At 46.4% G+C, this 20163-nt stretch overlaps 1 long non-coding RNA gene across 2 annotated transcripts in view; it reads right to left on the reverse strand.

Annotated features, from left to right (window-relative positions):
- The window catches only part of LOC147361636 (uncharacterized), a 52201-nt gene extending 32542 nt beyond the window's left edge, over positions 1-19659 (reverse strand). Inside the window, exons 1-3 of one of the 2 annotated variants that reach the window (XR_015138167.1) lie at positions 19563-19630; positions 19166-19326; positions 15527-15693 (exon numbers count right to left, since the gene is read on the reverse strand). This is a non-coding gene — a long non-coding RNA (uncharacterized LOC147361636). Of the gene's footprint in view, positions 1-15488; positions 15694-19165; positions 19327-19562 lie in introns of those variants that run through there. The other variant, XR_015138166.1, reaches the window with a different exon arrangement.
- Positions 19660-20163: the final 504 nt, after the last annotated feature.

A 20163-nucleotide genomic window follows, 5' to 3' on the forward strand; every position in this document is an offset into this window, starting at 1 on the left:
GGAAAACTCAGCAATGGCCACAGTACTGGAAAAGGTCAGTTTTCATTCCAATCCCAAAGAAAGGCAATGCCAAAGAATGCTCAAACTACCACACAATTGCACTCATCTCACATGCTAGCAAAGTAATGCTTAAAATTCTCCAACCCAGGCTTCAGCAATATGTGAACTGTGAACTTCCTGATGTTCAAGCTGGTTTTAGAAAAGGCAGAGGAATCAGAGATCAAATTGCCAACATCTGCTGGATCATAGAAAAAGCAAGAGAGTTCCAAAAAAACATCTATTTCTGCTTTCTTGACTATGCCAAAGCCTTTGACTGTGTGGATCACAATAAACTGTGGAAAATTCTGAAAGAGATGGGAATACCAGACCACCTGACCTGCCTCTTGAGAAACCTGTATGCAGGTCAGGAAGCAATAGTTAGAACTGGACATGGAACAACAGACTGGTTCCAAATAGGAAAAGGAGTACGTCAAGTATGTCACCCTGCTTATTTAACTTATATGCAGAGTACATCATGAGAAAGGCTGGGCTGGAAGAAGCACAAGCTGGAATCAAGATTGCTGGGAGAAATCTCAATAACCTCAGATATGCAGATGACACCACCTTTATGACAGAAAGTGAAGAGGAACTAAAAAGCCTCTTGATAAAAGTGAAGAGGAGAGTGAAAAAGTTGGTTTAAAGCACAGCATTCAGAAAACTAAGATCATGGCATCTGGTCCCATCACTTCATGGCAAATAGATGGGGAAACAGTGGAAACAGTGTCAGACTTTTGGGCGGGGGGCTCCAAAATCACTACAGATGGTTATTGCAGCCATGAAATTAAAAGACGCTTACTCCTTGGAAGGAAAGTTAATGACCAACCTAGATAGCATATTCAAAAGCAGAGATATTACTTTGCCAACAAAAGTCCATCTAGTCAAGGCTATGGTTTTTCCTGTGGTCATGTATGGATGTGAGAGTTGGACTGTGAAGAAAACTGAGTGCCGAAGAATTGATGCTTTTGAACTGTGGTGTTGGAGAAGACTCTTGAGAGTCCCTTGGACTGCAAGGAGGTCCAACCAGTCTATTCTAAAAGAGATCAGTCCTGGGTTTTCATTGGAAGGACTGATGCTGAAGCTGAAACTCCAATACTTTGGCCACCTCATGCAAAGAGTTGACTCGTTGGAAAAGACTGATGCTGGGAGGGATTGGGGGCAGGAGGAAAAGGGGACAACAGAGGATGAGATGGCTGAATGGCATCACCGACATGATGGACATGAGTTTGAATGAACTCCGGGAGTTGGCGATGGACAGGGAGGCCTGGCATGCTGCGATTCATGGGGTCGCAAGGAGTTGATCACGACTGAGCTGAACTTAACTGAAATAGCAGAGAGGGAACAAAGCTCCACCCATCAACAGAAAATTGGATTAAAGATTTACTGAGCATGGCCCCACCCATCAGAACAAGACCCAGTCTCTCCCTCAGTCAGTCTCTCCCTTCAGGAAGCTTCCATAAGCCTCTTATCTTTCTCCATCATAGGGCAGACAGACTGAAAACCACAACCACAGAAAACTAACCCATCTGATTACATGGACCACAGCTTGTCTAACTCAATGAATCTATGAGCCATGCTGTGTGGGGCCACCCAAGATGGACAGGTCATGGTGGAGAGTTTTGACAAAATGTGGTCCACTGGAGAAGGGAATGACAAACCACTTCAGTATTCTTGCCTTGAGAACTCCATGAACAGTATGAAAAGGCAGAAAGATAGGACAATGAAAGATGAACTCCCCAGGTTGGTAGGTGCCCAATATGCTATTGTAGAACAGTGCAGAAATATCCCTAGAAAGAATGAAGAGACGGAGCCAAAAGCTGCTTTTATTGCACCTTAGATCTTGGGAATAACCTGTGGGTAAGGAATTCTTTTCCTTCAGCAGTCTGGAGATGTCATTAGGTAGCTGCTGGCATCTGCTAAGCCCAGTCAGTCAAAGTATCCTTGTTTTTAGGTACCTGTCTTTCTGGTGATGCTAGGCTGCTGAGATTCTGTGGTTTCCCTGCTGTGTCTGTGTGAGGACATATTTGTATCTATTCTGCATAAGACTGGGTGTGTCCCTTCAATCTACATGCTCATCTTTTGTTTTCCCTTTTATTACTGTGACTATATCCTACATTCAAAAGAGTGCGTGGACTGTACAGGTACAAAATAGTGAAATAAACACCTGGAGCCACCAACCAACTTAGGAGACAGAGCTTTATCAGAATATCAGAAGTCCCCGTGTGCTTTCCCTGACCACACCCCTCTGCATCCTCTAAGAGGTATTTGTACACCTGACTTTTACATCAACAATTCCCTCGTTTTTCTTGAAGGATATACCACAATCGTATGAGTTTCTACACAACACGTTGTTTAATTTTGCCTATTAGTCTGGGCTTCCCTGGTGGTTCAGTGGCTCAGACTGTGCTCCCAATGCTGGGGGGTCTGGGTTCGATTCCTGGTCAGGGAGCTAGAACCCACAAGCCACAGCTAAGAGTTTGAATGTCAAAACAAAGATCAAAGTTCCTGCATGCCACGACTCAGCTAAATAAATAAATAAAACTAAATTTTTTAAAAATTTCAACTATTACTCTACTCTATATTACTATAGTATAGTAATATACTATATATAGTATACTATATATTCTCCATGCTTCTGTGACTCTTTTCATTCAGCATAATGCTTTTGAGACACATTCTTGTTAATACATGCAGCTGTAGTTCACTTAAACTACTGTATGGTATTCCATTATATAAATATACCAGGAAATAAATATTTATGGCACAAATAGGTATATGAATAAGTAAATTTATTATTACACACAGCCCCATTCTGATGACTAAATTTTGCTCTCCCTCAGTTTTTGAAGGAGGCAAAGATTTCCTAAACAAGACACAAAAACTTTGGTAATAATAGAAAAAAATGACTTCAGTTGGAAAATATTAAAATGAAGACTCCTATTCATTGAAGAGACATTATTAGCAGATTAAAAATAGAACCTACACATTGGAAGAAGCATTTGCAATACATGCTCAACAAAGGACTCACATTGTGAATAGGAAAAAAAACCCTTCAAATCGATAAGGAAAAGAATATTTCATAGAAATAATGAACAAAAGACTTGAACAGAAACTCAACAAAAGAGGATATCCAATAAATATCTGAAAAGTTCTCAACTTCATTAGTCACCAGGGAAATGCAAACTATAATTTTAATGTGATATCATTATACACCTACCAAAACAGCTAAAGGGGAAAACACTGGATACTGCAAGGATACAGAGCAACTTAAACTCCCACCTACTTCTGGTTGGTATGTGAATTTGCAAAACAAGTTTTGGAAAACTGAACATAAATTGAATGAAAGCTTAACATATGCTTTCTCCACAATTCAACAATTCTACTGCTAGGTAGAGATAGGTAGAGACCCACCAAAAATGTATATAATGATTACATTCAACACCATCTCAATCAAAGCACCAGAAGGTTATTTTGTAGATATCAGCAAATCAATTCTAAAGTTTATATGGAGAGGCAAAAGACTTAGAAGAACCAACGTGAGGTTTAAGGAGAACAACAGACTTGGAGGACCGACACCACCTAGCTTAAGGCTTATTATAAAGCTACAGTAATCAAATAGTGTGCGCTTGGTGAAAAGATAGACAAATAGATCGATAGAACAAAACGGAGAGCCCATAAAGAGACCCACACAAATATAGTCACCTGACCTTTGGAAAGGGAGCGAAGGCAATTCAATTGCGAAAAGACAGTCTTTTGAAGCAACGCTGATCAGCGGGACATCCACAGGTAACACAAACAAACGAAGAATCTAAACCCAGACCTTACACCCTTCACAAAACTGCCTCACAGTGGATCGTATACCTAAATGTAAAATGCAAAACTATAAAACTCCTAGAAGATAGCATAGGAGAAAATCTAGATGACCTTGGGTTTGGCAATGACTTATAGATTCAACACCAAAGGCATAATCCATGGAAGAAAGAAGGGTGAGTTGAAGTTGATTAAAATTTTAAAAATAATTTAAACTTTTTGTTTCCTATTAGGGTCCAGCCAGTTAACATTACTGTGATAGTTTCAGATGAACAGTGAAGGGACTCAGCCATATATATCCATGTATCCATTCTCCCTTCAGATCCCCTCCCATCAGGCTGCCACATAACACTGATCAGAGTTCCCTGTGCTATATAGCAGGTCTTTGGTGGTTATTCATTTTACATATAGCAGTGTGTACATGTCGGTCCCAAACTCCCTAACTATCTCTTTCCCCTATCCTTCTCTCCTGGCAACTATAAAACTTCATTAAAATTTAAAACTTCTGCTCTGAAAGACACTGTCATGAGAATGAGAACATAAGCCATAAACTTGGAGGAAAATTTTGCAAAACACATATCTAATAAAGAACTGATATCTACAGTATGCAAAGAACTCTTAAAACTAAGAAAACAAAAATGAATTTCAGTTGTGCAAAAGGGAATTGCCTGGCAGTCCAGTGATTAGGACTCAGTGCTGTCACTGCTGGGAGTTTGGGTTCCATCCTGATTGAGAAATTGTCCCACAAGCCACTCAGTGTAGCCAGAAAAAAAAGAAAAAAAAAATTGAGTGAAAGATCTGAAAGGACACCTCATCAAAGAAGACATATTAATACAAATGGCAAATAAATATATGAAAATATGATCAACATCATAGTCATTAGGGACTTGCAAATTAAAACAACAATAAGATATCACTGCACACTATTAGAATGCCTAAAATCCCAGCTACTGATCACCCCAAATGCTGGTAAGGATGTGAAGCAACAGGAACTGTCACTCACTGCTGATGAAAATGCAAATGGCACAGCCAGGGACTTCCCTGGTGGCCCGGTGGTTAAGAATCTGCCTTCCAATGAGGGGGGTACAGGCTGGATCCCAGGTCGGAAACTAATAGTCCATGTGCCATGGGTTTGGCAAAAAAAAAAAAAAAAAACCGCTCAAGTCCATGAGCCTGTAAAATTCATTTGTTTAAATCATCTACAATGATTTATCCTTCTCTCAAGACTGACTTGGAAAATTTCCTTAAATTAGTGTTATTCTCACTGTTTTTGTTGTTGTTTTAATCACTTCAGTTGTGTCTGATTCCTTTGTGACCCCATGGACTGTAGCCTGCCAGACTCTTTTGTCCATGGGATTTCTCAAGCAAGCATGCTGATTGCTTTTTTGTATTATAAAGTCATTTTATCTCACTTATAATTTTATTTTCATTTTAATGCTATGACTTTGCTGCAATGATCTGAAAAAGTTAATTTCAAAGAAGGATTATTTTCTCATTTTTATAATCATGTTCTTATATCCTGTAGAAAAATATTGTCTGAAATGTGAAGAAGTCTTTTCTGATTGGAAAATTTAAGAAAATCTTTTTTCTATAAAATGTTACATGCTTGAGCCCAAATCTTTCAGGACCCACTTTATTCTCTGTGAGTAGCAAACCAAGAAACGTTGCATTTTCTATCTTGATGCTGTATCTACACAATTTGCAACTGATTAAAATGAATAAGCACTCGTGTGTGTGTGTGTGTGTGTGTGTGTGTGTTAGTTGCTCAGTCATGTCCAACTCTTAGGGACCCAATGGACTGTAGCCCACCAGGCTCCTCTGTCCATGGGATTCTCTAGGGAATAGCATATACTTTGGGGAGCTTTTTGCCAGAATTAGTAAATTGCATTCTGTTAAAATGGCAACCCACTCCAGTGTTCTTGCCTGGAGAATCCCAGGGACAGGGGAGTCTGGTGGGCTGCCGTCTACGGGGTCGCACAAAGTCGGACACGACTCAATTGACTTAGCAGCAGCAGCAGCGGCATCCTCGTATAAGGGGCTTCCCTGGTGACTCAGACAGTAAAGAATCTTCCTGCAATGCAGGAGACCTGGTTCGATCCCAGGAGATCCTGGGTTGGGAAGATCCCTTGGAGGAGGGCATGGCAATCCACTCCACTATTCTTACCTGGAGAATGCCCATGGACAGAGGAGCCTGGCAGGCTGCAGTCCACGGGGTTGCAAAGAGTCAGACATGACTGAACAACTAAGCGCAAATATCCTCATATAAACCTTCAAAAAGACACCATAGAAACAAGCTTTTTGTGAGTGATAAATGGGAAAAGGCAGAACTTTCTGCCCAGTCCATGTTTAAGATGAACAATGAATGATAAAAAATGATAATGTGGAGTGATAAAAAGGGAAATCATTTTGTTGAGGAAGATTTTGGGTGGAGCGACAGATCTGACAGCTAGGACAATTGCTATGTGATTTTGCAATTTAGTTCTCATTCATTTCTAAATTTCTTTTCCTCTGTCTATCTCTCTCTGCAGGATATTTAAAAGTGTTTCAATAGCAAGAAAGAGTCTTTTAAGTAATTCAAGCAGAATGACACCTGTGTCTCTTTGCGATTCATCCCACAATCATCTGTGTCTGTCTTTGTTGTCTCTGGAAAGACAAACACCATTCAGGAACTAAGCCCAGATTTGGAGCACTCCAAGGATAAGCATCAACATGCCTGAAGTTACCAGAGAAAGAAAACACAGAGAGGGGGGCCTCACGCTGGCCAGCAGCATATAGATCTGAGGTTTAAATCTACTGCTCACTTCCCTGGCATTTCCCCAAGCTGGCCCTTTGAATAACTGCTAAATAAGTCCAGATAATTGTCAGGTAACATGTTACTCCATACCTGATGGCCACTGTTAGCTAACTTTATATTTAAGCAGACATATGGTAGCTCAGCTGGTAAAGAATCCACCTGCAATGCAGGAGACCCTGGGTTAGGAAGATCCCTGGAGAAGAGTAGGCTACTCACTCCAGTATTCATGGGCTTCCCTGGTGGCTCAGATGTTAATCTGACTGCAATGTGGGAGACCTGGGTTTGAACCCTGGGTTGAGAAGATCCCCTGGAGGAGGAAATGGCAACCCACTCCAGCATGCTTGCCTGGAAAATCTCCATGGACAGAGGAGCCTGGCAGGCTACAGTCCATGGGGTCCCAAAGAGTCGGATACGACTGAGTGACTAAGCCCAGCACAACACATAATGGTTTTTAAAACAAAGTGTTTTCTTCACACAGGAAAAAAAAAAAAAAAAGATATTGAACCTTAATTATCTGGGCTCTGTCAGTCCCCAGGGTCTAGGAAGCAGAGAGGGGAGGGGCAGAGAAAACACCCTCAACCCTCGAGTCCAACACGTGGCTGGAGTTTCAGAGGTTCCCCCACCCTTGGCTCCAACACCGACAGCTGTCAGTGGGGAGTTAGGAGGTTTCACCACCTAACAGGCTGACAGAACGCATACATCACGGGTCTGTCTGCTCAGATCCAGTGTCTCCTTGGATGAATCCCTGCTCTCTTCCCCTGTCACAGCCTCACCCACTGCTCTGCCCTCCAGTGCTGTGCCGTCATTCAGAGCAATTAACAGGGCATCTGATGCACCGGGAAGATCACGGGGAGCGTTGTCAGACAGAAGCCCCGTCAACTGCCAGCAGCTCTGCTCTGCTGGGAGGGTTGTGATTCATGAGGGAGGGCACCCAGCCTGGCTAAAGGAACTGGGAGTTGGTGTGTTTGTTCCACTTCACACTGCACAGAAAACAGGGGCCGTGCCCTGCTGCCCCAGCCCCCAGCCCCCGCCTGGCACACAGGCAGGCCTTCCCTCCCCCAGAGGAGGAGGCCCAGGGCGCTGCCACTGCACTCCTGTTACTACCCCAGTCATCCTTCGCTCCATTCCGCTTCTCCCTCCAATATGAGGGTAGAAAAGTGGTGTCTGCCTGCAGCCCTGGGAGCTTTTGTTGGAAGGGGCCAGGGGGTGGAAAGTGTTCCTAATAGCGCCTGTCCAGTCCAGCAGTCCCCACACTCCTCCTCAGTCACAGATTCCTTCTGAAATTCCTCCAGGCTGAAGCAAGACCCAGCAGTGTTGTCCCCCAAGCAGGGTCACTGAGAAACTACAAAGCTTCTTGAAAAGGCCAAACCCTACGCTCCTAAGAAGAGTTGTGCCTCCCTGGTACTTTCCTGGTGATCCAATGATAAAGACTTCATGCTTCCACTGCAGGGGACGTGAGTTCGATCACCAGTCAGGAAACTCAGATCCTACAAGCTGCATGGTGCAGCCAAAAAAAACAAATGAGGTAGAGAGACCTAGTTGCTAGCCAACTGTTGTTCAGTCGCTCAGTCATGTCTGACTCTTTGTGATGCTGTGGACTGCAGCCTGCCAGCCTTCCCTGTCCTTCACCAAGTCCTGGAGTTTGCTCAAACTCATGGCCATTGAATTGGTGATGCCATCCAACCATCTCATCCATGGCCGCCCCATTCTCCTCCTGCCCTCAATCTTTCCCAGCATCAGGGTCTTTTCCAATGAGTTGGCTCTTCGCATCAGGTGGCCAAAGTATTAGATCTTCAGCCTCAGCATCAGTCCTTCCAATGAATATTCAGGGTTGATTTCCTTTAGGATTGACTGGTTTGATCTCCACGCAGTCCAAGGGACTCTAAAGAGTCTTGCCCCTTCTATTTTTCCTTAGTGACAGAACTACAGTATCACTAGGGGTGCAAAGACACCCAGAGAAAAGTCTACATTTCCCAGCTTCTCTTGAAACTGTGTGTGACTAAGGAGATACAAATGCAAGTATTGTGTAGGACTCTGGGAAGATTCATAAATGAAAGTTAGGTCAAGTGGGATCCTCCTTCCTGCTGCCTGGAACTTAGATAGCTGGTGCTCCACACCCATCCTGGACCATGAGGAAGACCCTGAGGGTGAGAGGTACACGCTAGCTAGAAGGGCAGAAAGATGACTGTTTCTTCAATCTCAGATTAGCAATAGAACTACCACTCCAGCCCGAGTTATTCTACACTGGACTTTTTTTGTTTTAATTCTTTGGCTTCATTTTTGAACAGTGTTAGGTTTACAGAGAGAAGGAAATGGCAACCCACTCCAGTGTTCTTGCCTGGAGAATCCCAGGGACGGGGGAGACTGGTGGGCTGCCATCTCTGGGGTCACACAGAGTTGGACACGACTGAAGTGACGTAGCAGCAGCAGCAGGTTTACAGAAAAAAATTGAGCAGAAAATTCAGAGAATTCCTCCTACCCACGGTTTTCTTGCTTAAATCAGAATTTTGCTTGAAAGTGGTACATCTGTTACCCTCAGTGAAGTAATATTGATACGTTATTATAAACTAAAGTCCATAGTTTACATCAGGTTCACTTTTTATGTTGTACATACTGTAGGTTTTGACAAATGAAAATGACAGGGATCCACCATCCCAGTATCATATAGAATAGTTTCACTGTCCTGAAAACCCCCTATGCTCCATCTGCTCATCCCTCCCTCCCTTGGAATTCCAGACAACCACTGATCTTTTTACTGTTTCCATAGTTTTGCCTTTTCCAGAATATGCTTAGATAATACGTAGCCTTTTCAGACTGGCCTCTTTCACTTAGCAGTATGTGCATAAGTCTCCTCCATGCCTTTTTGTGGCTTGAAAGCTCACTTCTCTTTATTGCTGAATTAGTATTCCGTAGCCTAGATGATGGCACCCCACTCCACTACTCTTGCCTGGAGAATCCCATGGATGGAGGAGCCTGGTAGGCTGCAGTCCATGGGGTCGCTAAGAGTCGGACACGACTGAGCGACTTCACTTTCACTTTTCACTTTCATGCATTGGAGAAGGAAATGGCAACCCACTCCAGTGTTCTTGCCTGGAGAATCCCAGGGACGGGGGAGCCTGGTGGGCTGCCGTCTATGGGGTCACACAGGGTTGGACACGACTGAAGCGACTTAGCAGCAGCAGCAGCAGCCTGGATGAACCACAGTTTATCCATTCATCTCATAAAAGAAGCCAGATTGCTTCTAAGGGACTTTTTAAATATGAGAAGAAACTTCCTGTTTATTGAAGCCACTGTCATCTTGGAGTTTCTATTGTAGCCAAAAGTAGTAGTCCTAACTGACATGCTTCCATTTTAAGAAAGACTCAACCAAGTTCCAGCTAAACCTGTGCAGCCCCTACCAGCCAGGCCGTCCCCCTGCGCACAGTGTCTCTAGGCCCCAACTCTGCCTGGGGGAGGAGGGAGGAAACGGCTAATCTTAGAATCCCAGTTCAGCAGAAACTTGTGGGGAGGGAGGTTTGTGCGGAGGGGACTTCAAAGGAATCCCGTGATGAAACAACAAGTCCTGCTTACCCTCCTGGGGCAAAAGTGAAGTGTGAGTCACTCAGTTGCGTCTGACTCTTTGTGACCCCATGGACTGTAGCCCGCCAGGCTCCTCTGTCCATGGGCTTCTCCAGGCAAGACTACTGGAGTGGGTTGCCACACTCTCCTCCAGGGGATTTTCCCGACTCAGGCAGGCAGATTCTTTACCATCTGAGCCACCAAAAACTTCACTAAATCATAACCAGGACAAAAAAAGATGACTTGCTTTCTCCAAACCTGGATTCCTCACCTCAGGGAAGAAGTCAAGTGAAAAGGAGCCCTGAAATGTATTTTCCTAACTGGTCGAGAACTAATCTAGCCAGTGTCTGCCCCTCACCTACCACATGCCTTGCACAGTTGTGGGTTGGGTGGGCACGTTTCTTCTGCTGTAATCCTCACCTGTGCAAGGCACTGAATAGTGTTTTCCTGGAGCACCTGCTCGCCCTCTGGCAGGTCACTTGCCAGATAGGCAGGTCTTCCTGTTTCTTCTCCTTCTTGGCTCCAGCCCAGTTGTGTCTAATGGTTCCTGTCGTTCAGGGAGGAGTCCTTGGCTTCTTACCTGGCCGAGGGATGACCTCCCTGACTTCTAGGTGCTGTTGCTTCTCATTTCTTCTCCAGCTCATAACCTCCAACCCTTCAGACCCTGGGCACCTCTCCAGCTCTGACTGGTACCATCTCCCCTTGAGTGTTTACTCCTGGCCTCGCTTCCACTGGCTTACCTGGCCCCACCTCCTGTCCTCGTCTCACCTGTCACACCTGACTGCACCGATTCAGGCCACACTCTGGATCTCAACCTCTGTTTAATCTCAGAGGTTGGCTTGTTGAGTCCAGCATGAACTGGGGCCACTTTCCTCTCCAACCAGCTTCCATGCTGGCTGCCCAACCCTCCTGAACCTCAGACCATTGTCCTATATCATCCTGGAACCAACAGTGTGTCTATACAAGGCAAGGAAGAGCAACAGGTAAAATATTTGGGAAAATAACACTGGCACGTCTCTGCAAGACTTTTCCCAGCAAGGAGGGAAAAGGGTGCCAAATGAGAGCAGGCACTCTTGGAAGGGATTCACCATCATTTATCAATGTCCTATTCTATTTGATTAAGCTCTACACGACAGCCAAGGGGTAAAACACAGTAGAGCATAAATGATAGATATGAAGAGAAACAGGAATTATTTAAGAGTTAATCTCAACAACAATAAAAATGCAAATTTCCTGGGCGCCTATTTTGTGCCAGATGCCTGTGCATTTACACATCACTTCCCTTACCCCTCACACAAATTGCGTGAACTGAGGGTGGAGAGGCTGGGTTCTTTGATCAAGTTATAAAGTAGTGGAGTGGGAATTCCAGCCCAGATTTATCTAATACGAATGTGGGCTAGTTGCTGAGTGACTGAAACCAGCAAGAGGCCCACGGAACTCAGGGACTTTCCTGGCTCAGTCTCACTCTGATCGACTCTGTGCTCCAAGTATCCAGAGACTGTCTACAGAGGAGACAACTGGGATGCTTGTTAAGGAAAGGAAAAGAAAGATAGCTAAGTCATGTCCGACTCTTGTGATCCCATCAACTGTAGCCTGCCAGGCTCCTCTGTCCATGGGATTCTCCAAAAGCACATCAAATGGCGCTTCCCTGGGAGCACAGTGGATAAGAATCTGCCTGCCAATGCAAAAAACAAGGGTTTGATCCCTGGTCCAGGAGGGTCCCACATGCAACTAAGCCTGTGTCACAACTCCTGAGCCTGTGCTCTGGAATCCGTGCTCCTCAGCAATAGGAGCCACTGCAGTGAGAAGCTAGTGCACCCCAACTAGAGAAAGACCACATGCAGCAGCAGACCCAGCGTAGCCAAAAACTAAAATTAATACTTTTTTAACTTAAAAAAAAGAGCACATCTAATGAATGAGAATGTCTGGTGTTGGGGGTCCATGGATCCAAGTTGAGAATTTCTGGAACCTGCCAGTAATGAAAATTTCAAATTGCTATTTCTACAGACCCCAGTGAAAATGTAGACAGCTGTCCTCCTGATTCAGAGTGGTCAAACCATCCAGATGATGTTCAGGACGTGATGGCACAGGGCCCCCCAACTTTCAGGGTCCCTCTGCTCCTAACTATTGCCTGCCCACCCATTCTGGCTTCCATGATTGAAAAAGGACAAATGTTTCCCACCCCTTGTGATTCCGTCCTGAAGGCTTCATTTCCACTGACTTCTCTGACTGTGCCATCTCTCCCCTTGCCTTCTCAGTGGGATTTTATGTGATATGTGCTTTCTCCTTTGTGAGGGGCACCCCAGTCAGCCCCCATTGGTCATTCATGCAGACTGAGAGGAGCTAGCTACAAAGGACTTATACATAATTGCAGACTGAGGGCCGAGGAGTCACCTCTAATCCTGTTTATCCTAGAACAAAACAGAGGTGGGGGGAGGGCTTTCCAAGATACTAAAAAGACACAGACCAGACGCCCTCTCCGCCTTGACCCTCTCTCATGTCAGCCTGCAGAGGGTCAGCTCCTCAGCTTCCAGGGTGAGGACTGTTCATATCCCTGCCATCTGCAGTGGGAGGTGGCAGCACACGCATGCACATGTGCACACATATGCATGCACACACATGTGCACGTGTGTGCACACACTTTGAGGATCCTGCTTCTGTGCTATGCTGATGCCTTGGGGTCCATCAGCTGCTTCTGCTGCCCCTCCACACGGTTCTCAACTCCACTGCAACCCACACCCTCCGCTGGACATTACAGCGAGGAAGAGGTCTCAGCACTGGTTATAACCCATTGTTAGCTATGTTTTTGGTACATTGTGGGTGCTATTCCTTTCCTTCATGTGACATGTTTGCTGATATCTCCCCAGTCACTTTCAGCACTATTGAAATTCCTCTTTTGGGAAACTAAATAGCCAGAATTAAATTACTTGAGATGCTCCTGTTACAGGCATTGATCTGGGACTGTAGAAGATGTTTTGCCCACGGGTCCCTGGTTTCACCATAGTCCTTGTCAGTTTGCACCAGAACAGTGACGCCCTGACTCAAACCAGCTGGGAACTTGAACACCACATCACATTTCATGCACTTTACTGAATCCTAATGTGGACCCGCTAAACACCCCTTGGCAATACAACAGGAAGATGTCTACTGGGTCAGAGTCCTCAAAGGACTGAGCCAGAAGGCATGGCTATTTCTTGGGTGAATTCAGCTTGTTCAAAAGGCTGTTTGAACACTGCCAACACTTGAATATTTTGGAATTAACTGAGTAAAAAAGAAGAACCCAATTCTGTAACTATACACAAATACTACTCCTGGGTTTACCATAAGATCTTTGGTTTCAGTGGTAAAGGATCCACCTGCCAATGCAGGAGACATAGGTTTGATCCCTAATCCAGGAAGATCCCACATGCCGTGGGGTAACTAAGCCCGCGTGCCCAACCACTGAGCCGGGAGCTGCAACTGCTGAAGCCCGTGCGCCCTGGAGCTCGTGCTTCACAGCAAGAGAAGCCACTGCGGTGAGCAGCCCACTCACTGCGGCTAGAGAAAGCCCGTGGGCAGCGACAAAGACCCAGCACAACCAAAACTAAATAAATAAAGTTATTTTTTTTAAAGACCTTTGGTTTGAACTCAAAGTCAGATTCTGGACTCGATAGGTAAGTTTTTCGCGCTAAGCCACGTGACACTGGGATGTCCCCGGTGCTCCAGTGGCTAACACCGTGTGCTCCCAGCGCAGGGGCCCAGTGTCAGTCCCTGGTCAGGGGACCAGAACTCGCCTGCTGCAGCTAAGACCTGACCCAGCCACACAAACAAAGACACCTGAATAAACGACTCCACATTGTCCAATGAGTCCATCTTCCAGAAGAGAAAAGACTCAAATCAACCTTGGTCTGAGGAAAACATTCGAAACAGCTTGTGAAGTAGCACAAGTGGTGAGCTACCTTTGGGTGTGTGGGTGAAACGGGGTGGATAGGGACAGAACGAAGTGAAGATTTCCAGATTTCCACTTTACGCCTTTTTATAGTTTTACATTTTTCTGAACTACATAATACACCTGTTTCAAAAAAATAAAACTGGAAAATTCTGCTCCACCAGGTATATTTGACTCTGGCCATCTACACAGATGCAGTGATAGTGGTAAAGAATCCACTTGCCAATGCAGGAGACATAAGAGACACGGGTTCAATCTGGTTGGGAAGATCCCCGGGAGGAGGAACTGGCAACCCATTCCAGTGTTCTTTCCTGGAGAATCCCGTGGACAGAGGAGCCTGGCAGATTACAGCCCATAGGGTCGCAAAGAGTCAGACATGCCTGAAGCAATTTAGCATGCAGATGCATGATACACCGCTATCATTACATTATATCACCCAATAACCAGCTTAACGCCAATGACTGAACATCGGACGGCACAAAACTCTTAATGTTTGCACGAGGTGGTGTGTAGAGTGGAGAGCGCGTGGGAGCAGTCATTAAAACAAGGCTCTGATTCCCGTGCTGCCACACTCTAGTTATGTGGTCAAAGCTGGTAGTCTTTCCTCTGAAAAGTGGAAATAATAGCTTCACTGCCTAATTTACAGGCTCCCTCGATGGCTGAATGAGGCAGCAGCCATGAAAAATGTGTGCAGGCTCCAGAAAGCTACACCAAAGCAAAGGTCAGTTACTAACAGAAATTCCTTTGCTTCTAAGGAGCTGCCACGTGGGCAGCGGGTCAATGACACGGGAGCCCAGCTCCGTCAGTCTTGAGGCTCCTGCTCCCCTCCTCTCCTGCCCCGTGGTCAGCAAGGAGGGATGAAACAAGACCACGGATGGCACAGAACGTTCAACCAGCTGCGGGGGTAGGGGAGTGGTGGGAGGTGGAGTGGCCCCAGTGACATGGACCCAGTGACATGGACCCTGCAAGGTAGAGCCTCATGGGATCTGAGCAGGTCAGTTTGGCCTCTGCCACAAGCATGTAACACTGGGATTGTCAACCCTCTTCCGGAAGAACTTAAACAAACAACCTCTACCCTTAATGCTTGCATTTAAAGGAATATTTACAAACATCAGACTTCTGGTTCCCGGACAAACTCAGCATCAGCAAGATCACATTCTTGTCAGGGCCAAGTGGCCTCGTGCACTCATCTCTATGTCCAGCCTCCCAGCACAAACAGAATAAGAACACATAAAATTCAAATTAATTGAATCCGACCCTTGGCAACCATCCACTCTCCTGTGACCTGGATAGTCCCTTAGCCCACTTGTGCTATAATTTCTGTGACTCTAATCAGCGTTATTAAGAGTAATAGAGGCAATGAGCAGTTCGGGGTTTTCCCCTTCATTTACTTAACTCACTTCAGAGTAACAACCAAGCACCTACTATGTGCTTGGGGCCCAGGGAAGAGGCATGAAGGGGTCAGAGGAGGCTCCATGGAGGAAGGAGAATGTGCATCTGCTCTTGCAGGCAGGCTAGGAGCTTGGCGGGCAGGAGTTCCATGTGGAAGGAGTACACGAATGTGGGCCTGGAGACAGAAGAGACAAACCGTGTTTAGGGTCGATGAATACACGAGGTCTGGTAGGAACCAAGAGAAGAGTGTGTCGGGAAACGCATACTGCCACTCTAGACGGGCAGGTAAGACTCGACCATGACTGACAAGGGAGGACCCCACCGCCTCCAACAGGCTTGAATTCGACCTGCAGAGATCAAGCAGGGAGGCGCAGCGGCCTTCCTTCCAGAGGAGAGGGTGGAAGGACGAGGGGGAAAAACAATGCTGATGGGCTGCTCCGACCGTCTGCACAAGTTTTCCCCCACTTGGAGTCTTCCATGGCTCCGGATCCTGACCATCCTTCCAGTGGGCGTTCGGATGTGCGTGTCAGTGTGAGGGAAGTGACGTGAATGCCTGTTTTCGAGCATCTAAATCTGTCAGCAGTTGAGTGACTTCACTTGGAATCCCTTCATGGAATGAGTATTGATATTACTCATACAGATACTCCTTTCAAATACCTGGATGGCTGGGAGAAGAGAGAAGCTGACTCTGGGGCCAGTAATGGGCCTCTGAGACCTGAGCGTCTGTTACAGGCTCCTCCTCCTAAAATGCAATCACAGGTGAGCATGCTGGCTTCTTAAAGTGCACTGGGGAATGGGGACAATGAAGAGGGGGACTGAGGAAGGGGTGCTCCCGGACTGCACCCCATGGGGTGTCATGAAGACTCATGAGTTAAACTGTCCTCGGTCCTAATCATCTGATACAGCCGGTCATTCAAGCAACCCCAAAATCGTTGGTCAGGTGCCTCCTTCTTGCTTGTTCGTGGCACTCAGGGTTTTCAGCGCACCCAAGAAAGAGAAAAGGGAATCTTGTAAAATGTTCATTTTTTTTAACCTTCTGAAGCATGAAATTAAAAAAAAAAAAAGTGGCCTGCTTTGTGCCAAAGGAACCACGCCTTCAGAAAGATTCAATGATGCTGTTCAGGTGGTCATGTTGAGAGTCTGAAATGCGAATGAAGTATGTTATTTTCTAAAAGTGACTTTGCCAATAAAGGTTGGGCTTTGGACAAAAGAACCTAAAAATATTAGAGCTGGGTTAAAGGAGACGGGCAAGACATGACAGCTGAATAACATGATGCGACTGGATCTCCTGCCACAGGGAAAAGACGCTGTAAAGAACATGACTGGACGCTAACTGCATCCTTGTCAGTATCGCAGTGAGAGGCCTCTGCCCTGTCGGTTCACACGCCTCCTCGGGAGCTTCCTGGGTGAAATCGGAAGAAAGAGACAGACACCTCAGACTGGTAGGCAGCAGGTTTAATAAGCAAGGGAACTCACGTGGCATCTGGAGCGGCTGCAAGACAACAAGATCTCCGCCCCACCCTCGAGAATCTTGAAAGTTTACCCAGAGGCCTCAGCTGGGTGCAGTCAGATGCACAGTCCAGATGGTCTGGACACATCACTGTCTCAAGGCTAAGTTCCCTGCAACTTCTGGGAGCAGGGAGGACAAGCAAAGGGCACATTCCAAGGACAGGGGGCAGGGTGAAGGACCTCCAGTTGCCCGGGGCCAGCTGTCAGGTCAAAGCAGAAGTCAAATCTTCCTGGGGACCTTCTCCAGAACTGCACCCTCCTGATCGGCTCTCACAAGCTCATGTGCCCTCTCTCCCACAGTGTACTCTGCATGGTCAGCGAGGGTCCCACTAACCATAGGTGGCTCCTCTGGAGGCAAGCTGGCAGCTTTGAAGGCAGACGTCACCGCAACCATGCAGGCACGTGCAAGAGAAAGTATGGATTAAGACAGTCATTTCTGGAACTTTCCTAGCAGTCCAATGGCTAACACACCATACTCCCAATGCAGGGGACCTGGGTTCAATCCCTGGTCTAGGAACTAGATTCCACACGCTGCAACTAGATCCTACATGCCGCAAGTAAGACCTGGCACAGCCAAATAAATAAATAAATATGGCCTTGGCCATCGTCACATTTACCTTTAGGGTGGGAAACAACCCTCTGCACCACTCAGTCACCATTCAGTGGGTGCAGTGGCTTTTGCCACCTTGGTGTCAGAACCCCTACCAACGTTTGGAGTGAGCCTTCACCTCAAAGTTCTGGGTGGGAGGCAGGGACCACCTGCCAAAGCAGATGCTGAAAATGCCAGATATTTTCTTGGCCTCTGTCTAACTGTGCAGCCCCCACGGTTGTTCTCTAGCTCACCCAGTGATTCTGTGGCTTACTTAAAAGCCTTTTAATAAACCCCTGCCACCTTTGTTTTTTTCAATCAGCCAGAGCCTTTTCTATTGTTTGTAAATGAAAACCTTGACAGGTGTACCATGCAATAGTCAAGGTCAAATGCTTCATCAGGAGAATGGTAGCAGCTTCCAGGGGTGCCTGCAGGGGGATGATTGGCTTGGAAAGAAGTACAGTACAGTGGTTTTCATATCAGAAAGACTTGGACTTGACTCTCAACTGTGCCACTCTACCTGCTGAGAGGCTTATGAGAAAGTTAATGAACCTCTCTGAGCCTCATTTTCCTCATTTGTCAAATGGGGATGAAAACAATGAGTTACTCTAATAGAATCATTGGGAGGATTAAATGAGTGAGTGCACCTAAATTACTATATGTGATTGGCTAAATTACTCATGTGTCAACTTGACCAGGCCATGGGGTATCCAAATATTTGCTCCAACGTTATACTGGGCGTGTCTGGGAGGGTGTTCCTACATGAGATTAACATGTGATTCAGGAAAGCAGATTGCCCTCCCTGGTGTGGGTGGGCCTCATCCAATTAGTCAAGGCCTAAATAGACTAGAAAGGCTGACCCTTCCTTAAGTAAGAGGGAACTCCTTCCAGCCTGACTGCCTGGAGCTGGGACGTTCATCTTTTCCTGCCTCTGAACTCAGACTGAAACACTTGCTCTTGGATCTTGAGACTGGCTGCTTCAGACTGGAAACACACCGTCAGCACTGCTGGGGTCCCAACTCGCTGATGGCAGAACTTCTCAGTCTCCGTGATTACATGAGTCAGTTCCTTGTAATAATAGTCATAAGAGGGACTTCCCTGGTGGTCCAGTGGCTAAGACGCCATGCCTCCGGTACAGGGGGCCTGGGCTGGATCCCTGGTCAGGGAACTAGATCTCACATGCTGCAACTCAGAGCTTGCATGCCACAGATAAAGATCCTGTGCCATAACTAAGACCCAAATAAATAAATATTTAAAGTAATGATAATAAATACAAATACATCTTTATCTTGGTTCTGTTTTTCTGGAGAACTCTAATACCGTAATACATGGAACACAGTGCATATTCAGTAGTTATGGTAGGTAATTGTTGTTTATTATCTTATTATCATGCTACAAAGATATAACCAGCACACAGATCACCAATGGCCTCTCAAACATTGGGGCAGAAGCCTCATATTTTCTCCATCTGGAGAAATTCATTGGCCTTTCTTTTTAAACCTTTTTCTTTTCCCTCTCTCTTGCCCCTGACCCCAGCAAGTACACTCACCCTGAGCTGGGGCGGGGAGGCACTCTTAGCCCCCACTGTGCTCTGTGAAGCTCTGCTCCAGCAGTAAACCACTCTGCAGTGACCTGCTCACTGCCACAGCCTCTGGAAGCTGACCTGCAGCTCGCCCCCTCCTCCCCTGCAAGGTGCTAACCTCCCGCCTCCTGGAGAAAAGAAAGCACATGAATCACCAGGGCTGCTGTGGAGGTATCTCCTCCAGGTGCCCATCAGAGAAGAGTCTGGGGAGAACACACAGCCCTGGGGCCCGCACATGTTGGCCATGCCCATCACCCCAGCTCCCACCCACGGCCCGAACCCCCACCCCCACCCCCATAGCCTTCAAAGGCAGGAGCTCTCAGGGAAGGGCAGCCCAGCCACCTGGATGCAGCACCAGCCTCACCTGCCTCACCAGCCACAGCACCAGGCCACTCCAGGCCCCTTGCTCGTGTGACACCCCTGCCTTCCCCCCTACAAGTCTGACTTCCCTGGTTAAACAGGAAGCCTGGGGTGGAGTCCAGGAGTCCGGACTGGGATCTTATTCAGAGCTTTCAAACAGGAGACAGCCTCAGGACTTCAGGGTGCTCGTGAAAATGCAGATTCCTCCTCCAGGGCTCAAATACTAGCAACAGGGTCCCAGGGATTCCCTCAGAGGTGATGGCAGGCCCTACGGAAGGCCAGGGAAGCAGCTTCCGAAATCCTTTCTTCTTCCTGGAGCCAGGCTTCCTGGTTCCTGGCTTAAATGAACTGAGGCCACTGTGTGACTTCTCTGAGCCTCAGTTTCCTCTTCTGAAAGATGGGAATGATCGTAACGGTACCCAGAGGATTGTGGAGAAAATTAAGGTGCTAGCATATGGTAAAAGATCAAGAATTGTTAGGTATTATTATTGATTGAATAACTGCCCCTCAGCAAACCTTCTTTTTCCCAGATGTGAAGTGGGAAAAATCACATCATTCAAAGCAACTACTTGTACCTTGTAGAGTGTTCAAGTATGCCCTTTCCT

The sequence above is a fragment of the Bos grunniens genome, chromosome 12 (genome assembly GCF_055505025.1).
Source record: "Bos grunniens cultivar Pamir isolate PY7600 chromosome 12, Bosgru_T2T1.0, whole genome shotgun sequence".
NCBI classification, from domain to species: domain Eukaryota; kingdom Metazoa; phylum Chordata; class Mammalia; order Artiodactyla; family Bovidae; genus Bos; species Bos grunniens.